A 15132-nucleotide genomic window follows, 5' to 3' on the forward strand; every position below is an offset into this window, starting at 1 on the left:
ATGACCCTTCTTGAAAATGGGAACGACCTGCGCTTTCTTCCAGTCGCTAGGTACTTTACGTTCTTCCAGAGATCTACGATAAATTGCTGATAGAAAGGGGGCAAGTTCTTTAGCATAATCACTGTAGAATCTTAAGGGTATCTCGTCTGGTCCGGATGCTTTTCCGCTACTAAGTGATAGCAGTTGTTTTTCAATTCCGATATCGTTTATTTCAATATTTTCCATTTTGACGTCCGTGCGACGGCTGAAGTCAGGGACCGTGTTACGATTTTCCGCAGTGAAACAGTTTCGGAACACTGAATTCAGTATTTCTGCCTTTCTTCGGTCTTCCTCTGTTTCGGTGCCATCGTGGTCAACGAGTGACTGAATAGGGGATTTAGATCCGCTTACCGATTTTACATATGACCAAAACTTTTTAGGGTTCTTGTTTAGATTGTTTGCCAATATTTTATGTTCGAATTCGTTGAATGCTTTTCTCATTGCTCTCTTTACGCTCTTTTTCGCTTCGTTCAGCTTTTCCTTATCAGCTATGATTCGACTACTCTTAAACCTATGATGAAGCTTTCTTTGTTTCCGTAGTACTTTTCGTACATGATTGTTATACCACGATGGATCTTTCCCCTCGCTTTGGACCTTAGTCGGTACGAACTTATCTAAGGCGTACTGGACGATGTTTCTGAATTTTTTCCATTTTTGTTCCACATCCTCTTCCTCAGAAATGAACGTTTGATGGTGGTCACTCAGATATTCTGCGATTTGTGCCCTATCACTCTTGTTAAGCAAATATATTTTCCTTCCTTTCTTGGCATTTCTTATTACACTTGTAGTCATTGTTGCAACCACTGACTTATGATCACTGATACCCTCTTCTACATTCACGGAGTCGAAAAGTTCCGGTCTATTTGTTGCTATGAGGTCTAAAACGTTAGCTTCACGAGTTGGTTCTCTAACTATCTGCTCGAAGTAATTCTCGGACAAGGCAGTCAGGATAATGTCACAAGAGTCTCTGTCCCTGGCTCCAGTTCTGATTGTGTGACTATCCCATTCTATACCTGGTAGATTGAAGTCTCCCCCTATTACAATAGTATGATCACGAAACTTCTTCACGACGTTCTGCAGGTTCTCTCTGAGACGCTCAACTACTACGGTTGCTGATGCAGGTGGTCTATAGAAGCATCCGACTATCATATCTGACCCACCTTTGATACTTAACTTAACCCAGATTATTTCACATTCGCATTCGCTAATAACTTCACTGGATATTATTGAATTCTTTACTGCTATAAATACTCCTCCACCATTGGCGTTTATCCTATCCTTGCGGTATATATTCCATTCTGTGTCTAGGATTTCGTTACTGTTCACTTCCGGTTTTAACCAACTTTCCGTTCCTAATACTATATGCGCACTATTTCCTTCAATAAGAGATACTAATTCAGGAACCTTGCCCTGGATACTCCTGCAGTTTACCAATATTACGTTAACTTTTCCTGTTTTTGGTCTCTGAGGACGGACGATCTTTATCAACGATGATAATGTTCTCTCTGGTAAGCCGTCAGGTATTTTATCGTTTCGCCCAAGGGGGGGTCCCTCTAACCTAAAAAACCCCCGTGTGCACGCCACACGTACTCTGCTACCCTAGTAGCTGCTTCCGGTGTGTAGTGCACGCCTGACCTGTCTAGGGGGGCCCTACAGTTCTCCACCCAATAACGGAGGTCGATGAATTTGCAACCATTATAGTCGCAGAGTCGTCTGAGCCTCTGGTTTAGACCCTCCACACGGCTCCAAACCAGAGGACCGCGATCGACTCTGGGCACTATGCTGCAGATATTAAGCTCAGCTTGCACTCCGCGTGCGATGCTGGTTGTCTTCACCAAATCAGCCAGCCGCCGGAAGGAACCAAGGATGGCCTCAGAACCCAAGCGGCAGGCGTCATTCGTTCCGACATGTGCTACTATCTGCAGCCGGTCACACCCAGTGCGTTCAATAGCTGCCGGAAGGGCCTCCTCCACATTACGGACGAGACCCCCCGGCAAGCACACCGAGTGCACACTGGCATTCTTCCCCGACCTACCCGCTATTTTCCTGAGGGGCTCCATAACCCGCCTAACGTTGGAGCTCCCTATAACTAATAGGCCCGCCCTCTGTGACTGTCGGGACCTTGCCGGAGAATCGGCCACTGGCCCAACAGGCGAGGCATCCTGTGGTGGCTCGGAAACGATGTCATCACCACTAGGAAGCACCCCGTACCTGTTGGAAAGGGGAAAGGCAGCTGCCACGCGGCCAGATCCCACCTTCGCCTTTCGGCCAGGCACGCGCGAGCCCACCACTGTCCGCCATTCACCCTGGAGTGATGGCTGACCGGTAAGATGCTCACTGCCGGAAGACGCAGCGACATCAGGGGTTCCATGTGATTCCAAGGCCACCGAAGTAGGCATAGGTCTCACCACAGTTGCCCCAACGCCACTACGAGCCGACGCCTGCGCCTCGAGCTCGATGAGCCTAACAGACAGAGCCTCCACCTGCCCCCGAAGAGTGGCCAATTCTCCTTGCGTCCGCTCACAACAACCACAGTCCCTACACATGACTATGTTTACCCTACTCTATACGGTGACAAATTCCCAAGATAATCTTTTGATGAGCTGCTCTGATAATCAAGAAACACTCACTGAAATACGAGACGCGAAAACTACGCTAGGTTTACCCAGAAAAACTATTTAAAAGCTAAGCGCAGCAAATAAGTACAAAATAAATTTCTCTCCTAACGATCAAGAACTGTTAGTTTCTATGCAGAGCAGACAAACACAAATAGAATCCCTTCCTTAGTGGAAGGTCGTAAACAAAATGCAAAATAAACGCTTTATACAAACAGTACTCGCTGCTGCTGGTGCTATAGTACACAAATAGAATCCCTCCCTTAGTGGAAGGTCGTAAACAAAATGCAAAATAAACGCTTTATACAAACAGTACTCGCTGCTGCTGGTGCTCTCGCTCTGGCTGTCACAAGACAACTGCTGATTCAAGTGACTAGTGGCTAACGGCCGCGAAACAAACAAAAGACGGTTTTAGGGCGCTTTCTGTTCTAAACGATCAAGAAAACACTAAGAAATCTAACACGAAAACTACGTAAAGTTTTATCAAGAACTGTTAGTTACTATGCAGAGCAGATAAACACAAATAGAATCCCTTCCTTAGTGGAAGGTCGTAAACAAAATGCAAAATAAACGCTTTATACAAACAGTACTCGCTGCTGCTGGTGCTCCCGCTCTGGCTGTCACATGTAAAAACCGGCCCTAAACAATAATTAATCAGAATATAGGCCTACAAGGTGATTTTGTATCTTTTTGAGGGTGCCTGTACTTTTCCAGTGCAGTATCGTGTACTATCTATACGAACTAATGCAAATAAATTACGGGAAGAAGAGTGACCTTGTGCAGCAAGTGGCGATGGGATGTGAGGAAACGGAGAGCACAGGAATGCAATTTAACCTCGAAACGCAGAGACGGCAGGGCGGGCCGCTGCCACGACGGCACGATGAAATTAAATTCCTCGCGGGAGGACGTTGCAGCGCAACACCTGTGCGGCGTGCGCGGCGCTAGGTTCCTGCCGTTCGCGGTCAAAGATTAGCTAGCTGCACCCTCCGTACCTCGTCAGCAAGCTGTCACTCGAGCTCTTATATTTCTTGGTTTCGGAAGCGACACGGTCAGTCCGTATCCTACCGAATTAACGGAGTAATTACATCAAGTAACCGAAGAAAAGTAGTGGCCGAACGAACAGACGAAACTTCTATCATGGTCGACACGGTCTAACGTAACTGCCTGCGTCTTATTTTGTGTCTTTCTTTCCTCATACAGACAGACTGGATGGTTACAGAACTTCGGATTGGAATCTCATTGACTGGAGTTGAATTGTCTTCAGTGATGAGTCCCGCTTCGAATTGGGCCTCCATGACCAGCGAAGGCGTGTTTGGAGACGCCCCAGACAGCGGTGGGGTACGACCCTGACCGTCGCCCCACTACCAGGAGTGATAATCTGGGATGCCAATTCATTTCACAGCAACATCCCTCTGGTTGTCATCTGCGGCAGTCTTAGATAACTCCAGTACATCGACATGTTCTACCCCCCACTGTGATGTCCTTTATGGCAAGACATCCTGGGCATACATTTCAGCAAGATAATACCCGCCCGCACACGGTGAGAGTTTCTACTGCTTGTCTTCGTGCTTGCCAAACCATACCTGGGACAGCAAGGCCGCCCGATCTCTCCCCAATCGAAAAAATGTTCAAATGTGTGTGAAATCTTATGGGACTTAACTGCTAAGGTCATCAGCCCCTAAGCTTACACACTACTTAACCTAAATTATCCTAAGGACAAACACACACACACACCCATGCCCGAGGGAGAACTCTAACCTCCGCCGGGACCAGCAGCACAGTCCATGACTGCAGCGCCTGAGACCGCTCGGCTAATCCCGCGCGACTCTCCCCAATAGAGAACGTTTGGAGTATTATGGGTAGGCTCTTCATCCAACTCGGGATTTTGACGATCTAAGCGGCAGTTGGACAGAATTTGGCTCAGTATCCCTCAGGAGACATCCAACAACTCTGTCAATTAATTCCTAGCCAAATAACTTACTGCATAAGAGCCGTAGATGAGCAACCCGTTATTGACTAGCTCAATGTGTGAAGCTCTTTCTGCTGGGTAAATCATCCATTTTTTTTCTGAAATTGTAATCATTTGCTTGCCAGTAGGTGTACATCACGTCTACTGATATCTGTAGATCGTTCAAATACGATACCCATCTTTCAGAAGCCACAGACGTTCCTACCACGATAAATACTTTTGGGCTGTACTTAACAACCCGGGCACACACCTCTGGCTTGCAAAGGAAACAGGTACCTTGTTGTCTTGGCAATGTTGTACCTATTTCTATATCATGTGTGTGATGTTCGTTTCTAACTGTCGCCATTGCTATTATAATAGCAATGATCGCTTTTCCCGTTTTCTGTCTTAATATTTCAAAGCAAAGGTAGTTTTACGAATCGACATTACTCATTTTAAAAAGATTTTTACTTGAAAATCAAAAATTTCAGCACCGCTGCTATGACAAATTGACACACCAATTCTTTTTACCCGGTTGTTAGTAGGCTAAAAAAATGCTATAATCGAGACCAAATAAGTACAGAAAACACATAAAGGAATTGCGAAACGTAGCTACAAGCGGGCATCAATGGGGAAAGCTGAAAATTTGTATCGGACTGGGATTCGAACCCTAGTCTCTTGCTTAGTAGGCACATGCTTTCACCACTGAGCCATTCGGTCACAATGGTGATCGCAACTGCACGGACTATCTTACCACGCCTCTCGTCAGACCCAAATTCTCAACTTTTGTGCACAAGTGGTTCAAATGGCTCTAAGCACTATGAAACTTAACATCTGAGGTCATCAATCCCCTAGACTTAGAACTACTTAAACCTAACTAACCTAAGGACATCATACACATGCATGCCCGAGGCAGGACTCGAACCTGCGACGGTAGCAGCAGCGCGGTTCCGGACTGATGCGCCTAGAACCGCTCTGTCACAGCGGCCAGCTTTTGTGCGCATTACTGACGTAGTGCCATTGCCAATTATACTCATTACTCGTGGCGTTTCGCCGATTGCCGCAAGAGTTCGAGCACGATGTGCATCTGCACTGAAGGGATCACTGGCCTGTCTCGGCTTAGTTACGTATGTGGTGTCTGTTCTTTCCAACAGGATAAATGGCATGGGTACTACGTTAGTTGTTTGCGGATAAGTCGAGAATTTGGGTTTGACAGGAGGCGTGCTTGGGCAGTCCGTGCAGTTGCCGATGACCACTGCGTCGGGATGGCTCAGTGGTGAGAGCAACTGCGTAGAAACAGGAGAGCCGGGATCGAATCCCGGCCCAACTTTCACCATTGTTGTAAATCAGTCCCCACTAGCAGCCACATGTTGTAATTCCCATGTGTCTTGATTGGTTCTGGCTATAGGATCAAAATGTCTGTTCTTTCGGACTTGTCCGTAGGAGCAGACACCCCATACATATTAAAGCGCCAAAGAAACTAGTATGGGCATGCGAATTCAAATGCAGAGATATGTAAATAGGCAGAATACGGCACTGCGGTCGGCAACCCCTATATAAGACAACAATTGTCGGCGCAGTTGTTAGATCGGTTATTGCTGCTACAGTGGCAGGTTATCAAGATTGAAGTGAGTTTAAACGTGGTGTTACAGTCGGCGCACCAGCGATGGGACACAGCATCTGCGAGGTAGCGATGAAGTTGGGATTTTCCCGTCACGAGTGTGCCATGAATATCCGGTAAAACATCATATCTCCGGCATCGCTGCCGCCGGAAAAGATCCTGCAAGAACGAAACCAACGACGACTGAAGAGAATCGTTCAACGTCACGGAAGTGCAACCCTTGCGCAAATGGCTGCAGATTTCAATGCTGGGACATGAACAAGTGTCAGGATGCGAACCATTGAACGTAACATTATCGATATGGGCTTTCGGAACCACAGGCCCACTCGTACACCCTTGATTACTGAACGACACAAAGCTTTACGCCTCACCTGGGCCCGTCAACATCGACATTGGACTGTTGATGACTGGAAATATGTTGCCTGGTAGGAAAAGTCTCGATACAGATTTTATCGAGCAGATGGACGTGTACGGGTATGGAGACAATCTCATGAATCCATGGACCCTGAGTGTGAGCAGTGGACTGTTCTAGCTGGTGAAGGCTCTGTAATGGTGTGGAGCATGTGCAGTTGGAGTGACATGGGACCCTTGATACGTGTAGATACGACTCTGACAGGTGACGGGTACGTAAGCATCCTGTCTGATCACCTGCATCCATTCCGACGGACTTGGGCAATTCCTGCAGTACAATGCGGCGCCCCACACATGCAGAACTGCTACAGAGAGACTCCAGGAACACTCTTCTGAGTTTAAACACTTCCGCTGGCCACCAAACACCCCTGACATGAACATTATTGAGCATATCTGGAATTTCTTGTAACATGCTGTTCAGAAGTGATATCCACCCCCACTTATTCTTATGGATTTAAGACAGCCCTGCAGGATTCGTGGTGTCAGTCCCTTCCATCACAACATTAGTCGAGTCCATGTCACGTCGTGTTGCGGCACGGCACCTCTGCGTGTTCACGGGGTTCAAAATGGCTCTGAGCACTATGGGACTTAACATCTGTAGTCTTCAGTCCCCTAGAACTTAGAACTACTTAAACCTAACTAACCTAAGGACATCACACACATCCATGCCCGAGGCAGGATTCGAACCTGCGACCGTAGCAGCCGCGCGGCTCAGGACTGAGCGCCTAGAACCGCTAGACCACCGCGGCCGGCGTGTTCACGGGGGCCCTGCACGATATTAGGCAAGTGTGCCATTTCTCTGGCGCATTGCGTATCCGGCACTATCGATAGCGACTTGTATTTCTGTTTCCGTCTGGTTCGGCCTGCGCAGGCGCTGAGGCGGCTGCTGTCCTCTGGAGCGTTTTTCGCGGGTCGGTAGTTGGATTCGCACCGAGCTGGTGGTATTTTGCCTTCCGCCCCGGCACGGAGGTGTGGTCTCGTTGTTGGCGGGCCTCGTTGATTTGGCCGTTGGGCGGTGTGGCATGTCGGTGACGTGCTGTAGTGGACAACTGATGGATCCTCGCACGCGATCGCTCGAGGTTCTCCGCCTCTGAAAAGGGTGCCACGATATCGCTTGGGTTTCCGCACCCAGGAGTTGTAAGGGCTGCAGGGCAGGCTTTCTGTGTTTTTGCTCTGACCGGTCTGCGTGGCGGGGTTCGTTTCACCTTACTTCAGCTGCTGTTTATATTTTCTGCGTGATTCCGTTTTGGGCGGAGTCTAGGTGTCGAGTTTTCTGCTGGTGTGTACCCGGTCGTCGCCTCCGTTTTCCCGCCCAGGGGGCAGCCGTATCTACTGGTGGGAATTATTTGGCAGTGTGTGTTTTGCGTGGACCCGGTATGCTCGCGCACCCTGATTCTGAGTTGAAATTACTGTGGTCAGGCTGGCTCGGTTGCTGGAGTGTGTGTTATTGGTTTTCTGGCTTGGCTTGCTGCGGACTGCGCGCGCGCCTGTTCCGTTTTGTGATGTGGCAGCAGTCTGATATTTTTATGTGTACTTGTGAAGTTGTTAGCAATTGCTTTTAGCTTTGTGCTTACTTATTTTTATTTAAATTGCTGGGCATTGTCATTTGCCTGTTCTTTTACCTTTATTTATTTGTAGTGTCAATTAAGCCTAAGACGATGTCCAAGGTGCTAGCAATTGATTTTAGCCTCGTATGTACTTAATCCTATTTAATTCTTGGCCTTGCCATTTGCTTGTTCTTTTACTCTTATTTACTTGTTGTGCCAGTTAGCCCTAAGATGATGTCAGACCTTTGTGTCTGTCAACCTTATTTTGGCTACTAGCGCTCAGGTGCAATATTGCCGGGCCTATCCCGGATTTTGTCATTAATTGAGATCCTTTTATACTGTATTTTTAGTAGTTGGTTTGGCAAGTGCACTCTTCCTCCTTCGTGTAAACTGATTTTGGTAAGATTGCTAGGTGGCCTGTGTTCTTTTATTACCTATGTAAGTTTGCCCACTGCCGCAGCTGTAACATGTTTTTACTGGCAAGCGGCCCATGTTGGCTAGAGTTTGAATGTGGTCTGCGCTGTTGAAATCAGCGAATTTTCTGTAAGGAACCAGATGTTGGGCTTTGCCGTACATATATTTATTATTTGAGCTAGTCATGCATGTGTTGTTGTGTTAAGGATTTTTTTCTTTTTTTTAATTGAGGCACCTTTTGGAAATTTTATCACTCTTTTAAAGAAGGTATAGGAAGGAGGAACTTCGACTGTAAATTTAACTGTAAATTATAAATTTGTGCTTCACATTGTAAAATTTAACTGTATTAGGTGAAAGTATGTAGTTTAATGCACAATGATTATTTGTTAATGTATCATATTGTAAACAGTTTGGCAGTGATTCAAACGACACGAATAAGTTTCTCTGTTCACCTGTGGTATATAACATTTTTATTACCTCATATTGTAAGCAGCTTGATTTGTTTCTGTCACTGTAATTTGTAAGCCACAGTGCAATTCATTACAATTAATTAATTGTTTTGGGGAAATAAACCTTGAATTGTATGTCCTCTTTTCATTAACGGAACCCCATCCAAATAGTCCGCTCAGCAAGTGTACCAGTTTCTTTAGCTCTTCAGTGTATAAATGCCGAAAAACACACGTTATTCAGAACTAAAATACCGGTATCGGTTTATCCTTACGTCTTAACAATCTCTGGGTTCTCGCTTCCCACGCCCGGGTTCCCGGGTTCGATTCCCGGCGGGGTCAGGGATTTTCTCTGCCTCGTGATGACTGGGTGTTGTGTGCTGTCGTTAGGTTAGTTAGGTTTAAGTAGTTCTAAGTTCTAGGAGACTGATGACCAGAGATGTTAAGTCCCATAGTGCTCAGAGCCATGTGAATCTCTGGGTTCGCGATTTATACACTGGCAGCAGCTTGCAGTTTTCCCCAGAGCCGGATACTGTTGCTCGAGGGTAGTTAACGCAAGCCTCAGAGGCGTTACCTCGGGGCTGCACCGTTAGCCCGCGGCAGCCGTATGACGCCTCCAGCGCTTAGCGCTTCCTCAGGAGAAGAGGGGAAAAAAACACCCAAGAGGATGAGGATATCCGCCCGATGGGTATCTGCGGAATAATTGGAAGCGGCTCTCGCTGACCGTATGGTCGGCGGGCAGGCGAGGCGCCGGAGCTGCGATCCTATCGCCAGCGTAATTTGGGACCACGCGCGGGAGCCGGTGTGCGGCCGTTACTCACGGCGGAGGCGAGCTTTGTGCCGACTGACGGCGTGTTACGTCCGGCGGCCGTGTTAATAGTGCGACGCCCGACCGCCCCTCCGTCAGCGGAGGTGCCTGTCCCCCGAGAATGATTAGCATCGACACACTCCGGGCAGGTGAGAATTCAATGGACTGCTCGATTACCCAAACAGCCAGCTTCACTCCGAGGCAATAAACGCGTAGAAGCCAATTCAGTGCGACTTAGTTATCGTTTCCTACTGATGAAGAGCTCTAATGTTCATTTCTGTTCTGGGTAATGTGTTCCGCCCCCATAGGCCAGTGAAAAAGTAAGGAAGATTAAGGTTTAACATGCCATCCACGAAGAGATAATTCAGTGCCGTTTCAAAGGAACCTTCCCCAAATTTGTAGCGAAGTCGCGGAAAAACCTATATCTGGATGGCCCGACGGGGGGTGTGAACAGACGTCCTCTCAAATACGAGTCAGTTGTCCTAGCCACTGCACCAACTGGCTCAGTCACAGATGGGGGATACCACATCTTCCTTCCACGAGAAAGACTCGGGTTCGAATTCCGATATTGCCAAAGATAACAAACCGTTGGGGCTTTCTGGCCACTTGTTGATACGCTGCCAGTTGGCTGATGTCTGTTCAATAAGAGGACGAGTTATCGAGAGCATGATCATCGAACATACGATGGTGGTTGGTAAGTGTGATAAATTTCCATCAATGAATGGAGCATTTTTGCTACGCCATCACGGATGGTAAGCTTGATTATTCCAAGGATCTGCATATTGGTAGATAATACACTACTGGCCATTAAAATTGCTACACCAAGAGGAAATGCAGATGATAAACGTGTATTCATTGGACGAATATATTATACTAGAACTGACATGTGATTACATTTGCACGCAATTTGGGTGCATAGATCCTGAGAAATCAGTACCCAGAACAACCACCTCTGGCCGTAATAACGGCCTAGATGCACCTGGGCCTTGAGTCAAACAGGGCTTGGATGGCGTGTACAGGTGCAGCTGCCCATGCAGCTTCAACACGATACCACAGTTCATCAAGAGTAGTGACTGGCCTATTGTGACGAGCCAGTTGCTCGGCCACCATTGACCAGACGTTTTCAACCGGTGAGAGATCTGGAGAATGTGCTGGCCAGGGCAGCAATCGAACATTTTCTGTATCCAGAAAGGCCCGTACAGGACCTGCAAAATGCGGTCGTGCATTATCCTGCTGATATGTGGGGTTTCGCATGGAACAAATGAAGGATAAAGCCACGAGTCGTAACACATCCGAAATGTAACGTCCACTGTTCAAAGTGCCGTCAATGCGAACAAGAGGTGACCGAGACTTGTAACCAATGGCACCCCATACCATCACGCCGGGTGATACGCCAGTATGGCGATGACGAATACACGCTTCCAATGTGCGTTCACCGCGATGTCGCCAAACACGGATACGACCATCATGATGCTGTAAACAGAACATGGATTCGTCCGAAAAAATGACGTTTTACCATTCGTGCACCCAGGTTCGTTGTTGAGTACACCATCGCAGCCGCTCCTGTCTGTGATGCAGCGTCAAGGGTAACCGCAGTCACGGTCTCCGAGCTAATAGTTCAAGCTACTGCAAACGTCGTCGAACTGTTCGTGCAGATGGTTGTTGTCTTGGAAACGTCCCCATCCGCTGACTCAGGGATCGAGACGTGGCTGCACGATCCGTTACAGCCATGCGGATAACATACCTGTCATCTCGACTGCTAGCGATACGAGGCCGTTGCGATCCAGAACGGCGTTCCGTATTACCCTCCTGAACCCACCGACTCCATATTCTGCTAACAGTCATTGCATCTCGACCAACGCGAGCAGCAATGTCGCGATATGCTAAACCGCAATCGCGATAGGCTACAATCCGACGTTTATCAAAGTCGGAAACGTGATGGTACGCATTTCTCCTCCTTACACGAGGCATCAGAACAACGTTTCAACAGGCAACGCCGGTCAATTGCTGTTTGTGTATGAGAGATCGGTTGGAAAATTTCGTCATGTCAGCACGTTGTAGGTGTCGCCACCAGTGCCAACCTTGTGTGAATGCTCTGAGAAGCTAATCATTTGCATATCACAGCATCTTCTTCCTGTCGCTTAAATTTCGCGTCTGTAGCACGTCATCTTCGTGTTGTAGCATTTTTAATGGCCAGTAGTGTATAACTGTAAGATTCCTAGGTTATTCTTTAAAAAAGAAAAATAAGGCGCGTTTTAAAACTGAAATACTGTTGCGTCGGAGGAATTTCTGTAACTTCCCGTATTTGGCGATTGTGTGCCCTGGTCCGGTGTGGGATTACTGTACTGGCCTCCTCCGCATACGGTTTTGCAGCTAAACCTCGGAGAATGCGGGAGTTTCCTCAAAGGCGGAGAAGAAATGCCGGCTGACAAAGCGCTGGTGGCGGGCTTCCGCCTCAATGAGCGGCCAGGAAAGGTGGGGCTGGGGAAGGGAAGGGAAGTGGAACTTGTGCGGCCTCGCAGGTAGCGCAGGCGCAGTGCGCGCTTTGTGCCCCGTCTCGGCCGTTCGGCACGGCTTCCGCCGCCCATCTGCGCTCCGCAGGGAGCCGGCTACAAAGGTGCGTGTCCATCACCATCGCCCGCTAGGCCACTCCACATATTACCACCTCCAGCTCGGCTCATACACGTCCAATGGCCCTCTGCGGTCCCAGGACCTTAGCTAGTGGAGGGCGTCGCGCAGTGGGGCGGGGAGTGGGGGTGGGGGCAATTCATATTAGTTTTCTAACAGACATGGAGCAGTATGTCGTCCTGAACGGGGTAACTTCAACAGAAACGAGAGTAACTTCAGGTGTGCCCCAGGGCAGCGTAATAGGTCCTGTGCTTGTTACGATTTACATAAAGGATCTGGTTGATGGTATTGACAGCGGCCTTAGAGTGTTTGCCGATGGTGCTGTAGTCTACAGGAATGTAGTATCACACGAAAGTTGATTTGCAGAAAATAAATGCATGGTGTAATGACTGGCAGTTATCTCTCAATATTAGTAAGTGTAACCTATTGCGTATAAAAAGGCGAAAATCCCCATTAATGTACGAGTACAAAATAAATGATCAGTCTTTGGAAGCGGTAGCATCCGTCAAGTACCTGGGTGTGACTATTCGAAATGATCTCTAATGGAATGATCAGATTACGCAACTAACGGGTAAGGCAAACTGTAGATTGCGGTTTATTGGTAGAATCCTGAAGCGATGCAGTCCTTCAACAAAGGAAGTAGCTTACAATACGTTAGTTCGTCCAGTCTTACAGTACTGTTCGTCTGTATGGGACCCTTACCAGTTGGGTCTGATTCAAGAGATTGAGAAGATCCAAAGAAGAGCGGCAAGATTCGTGACTGGTACATTTAGCCATCGCGAGAGCGTTACAAATCTCATAGAAAGTTTGAGTGGGACACACTTGCAGATAGACGACGCGTTAAACGGAAGGAGCTGCTCACTAAATTCCGAAATCCCATCTTCACCAAGGATGTAAAGCATATATTATTACCACCAACTTTCAAATCGCGTAATGATCATCATTCAAAGATAAGGGAAATAAGAGCTCTTCCTGAGGAGTTCAGACAGTCGTTTTTACCTCGTGCGATCCGCGAGTCGAAAAGAGGGGGGCAATATGACTTTGCTACGAATTGTGCCCTCCGCCACACACCGCTTGGTGGCTAGCGGAGTATATATGTAGATGTAGATATGTGCCAAGTTAATTCATTATACCCATTGTAGATGATGAACTGTAAATGGTTCAAATGGCTCTGAGCACTATGGGACTTAACATCTTAGGTTATCAGTCCTCTAGACTTAGAACTACTTAAACCTAACTAACCTAAGGACATCACACAAATCCATGCCCGAGGCAGGATTCGAACCTGCGACCGTAGCGGTCGCAAGGTTTCAGACTGCAGCGCCTAGAACCGCTCGGCCACCACGGCCGGCGATGGAGCCTCTCCTGATCCGTAACGGCTGTAGCTGTAGCGGAATCTTCTTCATGGTGACTGTCACAGCGGCGCCCAGCTCATTTCAGCCCAGCAGCAGGCGTTGTAGCATCAGTTGCATGTTCATGCTTCGCACAAAAAGTGCGTGCTGTTTACAGATGAGGCTACGTTTACGAGGGGCGATATCGTGAATCTTCAGAACACTCACCTATGCGCTATGGGGAATCGGCATGGTATGGTGGCAGCGAACACTAGTACCAGTTCAGCGTCAGGTTAGGGATGGTGATTACTGACTATTATCCCTTCACGGCGGAGCTAAAACACTGATACAGACAGAACATTACAGAACATTCCCACTTCCTTTCGTATGTTTTCATCACTGACACCTAAAACCGTCAAGGATCTTTTTTCTCTAACTTGAAGTGGGTGTACCTCTTTTGGAACGCATTTCCAACCATATGGCCATCTGACCTCTTTTGCTCCTTATCCTCTCAGTGTTTCCTGCGGCTTATCCCCATTTAACAATAACACTAAAACACACACACACACACACACACACACACACACACACACACACACACACACACGAGTGCCAACAGCCTTGCTACAGTGGTAACACTGGTTCCCATCAGATCACTGAAGTTAAGCGCTGTCAGGCTTGGCTAGGACTTGGATGGGTCACCGTCCGGGTCTGCCGAATGCTGGTGGCAATCGGGGTGCACTCAGCCCTTGTGAGGCCAACTGAGGAACTACTTGATTCAGAAGTAGCGGCAAACAGTCACGAAAACTGACGACAGCCGCGAGAGTGGCGAGTTGACCACATGCCGGTCCATATCCGCATCCAGTGACTTCTAAGGGCTGAGGATGACATGGCGGCCTTTCGGTACCGTTGGGCCTTCACGGCCTGTTCGGACGTGTATATATACATAGACTGTGGCTTCTCAGTTATAACTAAAATAATCGCCGACCGTAAAAGCCTATTTTTTGTGTTACAGAAATAATGCTTTGATAATTCACAGATGAATGCTGTTTATTCAAATGCCATGTACCTTTAAGCTGCCAGTGAATTTGTCAATCTGACCAATTATTACCCTGCCTTTAGTAAGTGAAGCAACCAAGGCGTCGGCGGATGTCAACGTAAATGGTTTCAATGGCTCTGAGCACTGTGGGACTTAACTTCTGAGGTCATCAGTCCCCTAGAAGTTAGAACTACTTAAACCTAACTAACCTAAGGACATCACACACATCCATGCCCGAGGCAGGATTCGAACCTGCGACCGTAACGGTCCCGCGGTTCCAGACTG

General features: G+C 47.8%; 1 pseudogene; it reads left to right on the plus strand.

Moving 5' to 3' along the window:
* Positions 1-14419: 14419 nt before the first annotated feature.
* Positions 14420-14538, plus strand: LOC126263879 (5S ribosomal RNA; annotated as a pseudogene).
* Positions 14539-15132: the final 594 nt, after the last annotated feature.

Source organism: Schistocerca nitens, chromosome 6, assembly GCF_023898315.1.
Source record: "Schistocerca nitens isolate TAMUIC-IGC-003100 chromosome 6, iqSchNite1.1, whole genome shotgun sequence".
NCBI classification, from domain to species: domain Eukaryota; kingdom Metazoa; phylum Arthropoda; class Insecta; order Orthoptera; family Acrididae; genus Schistocerca; species Schistocerca nitens.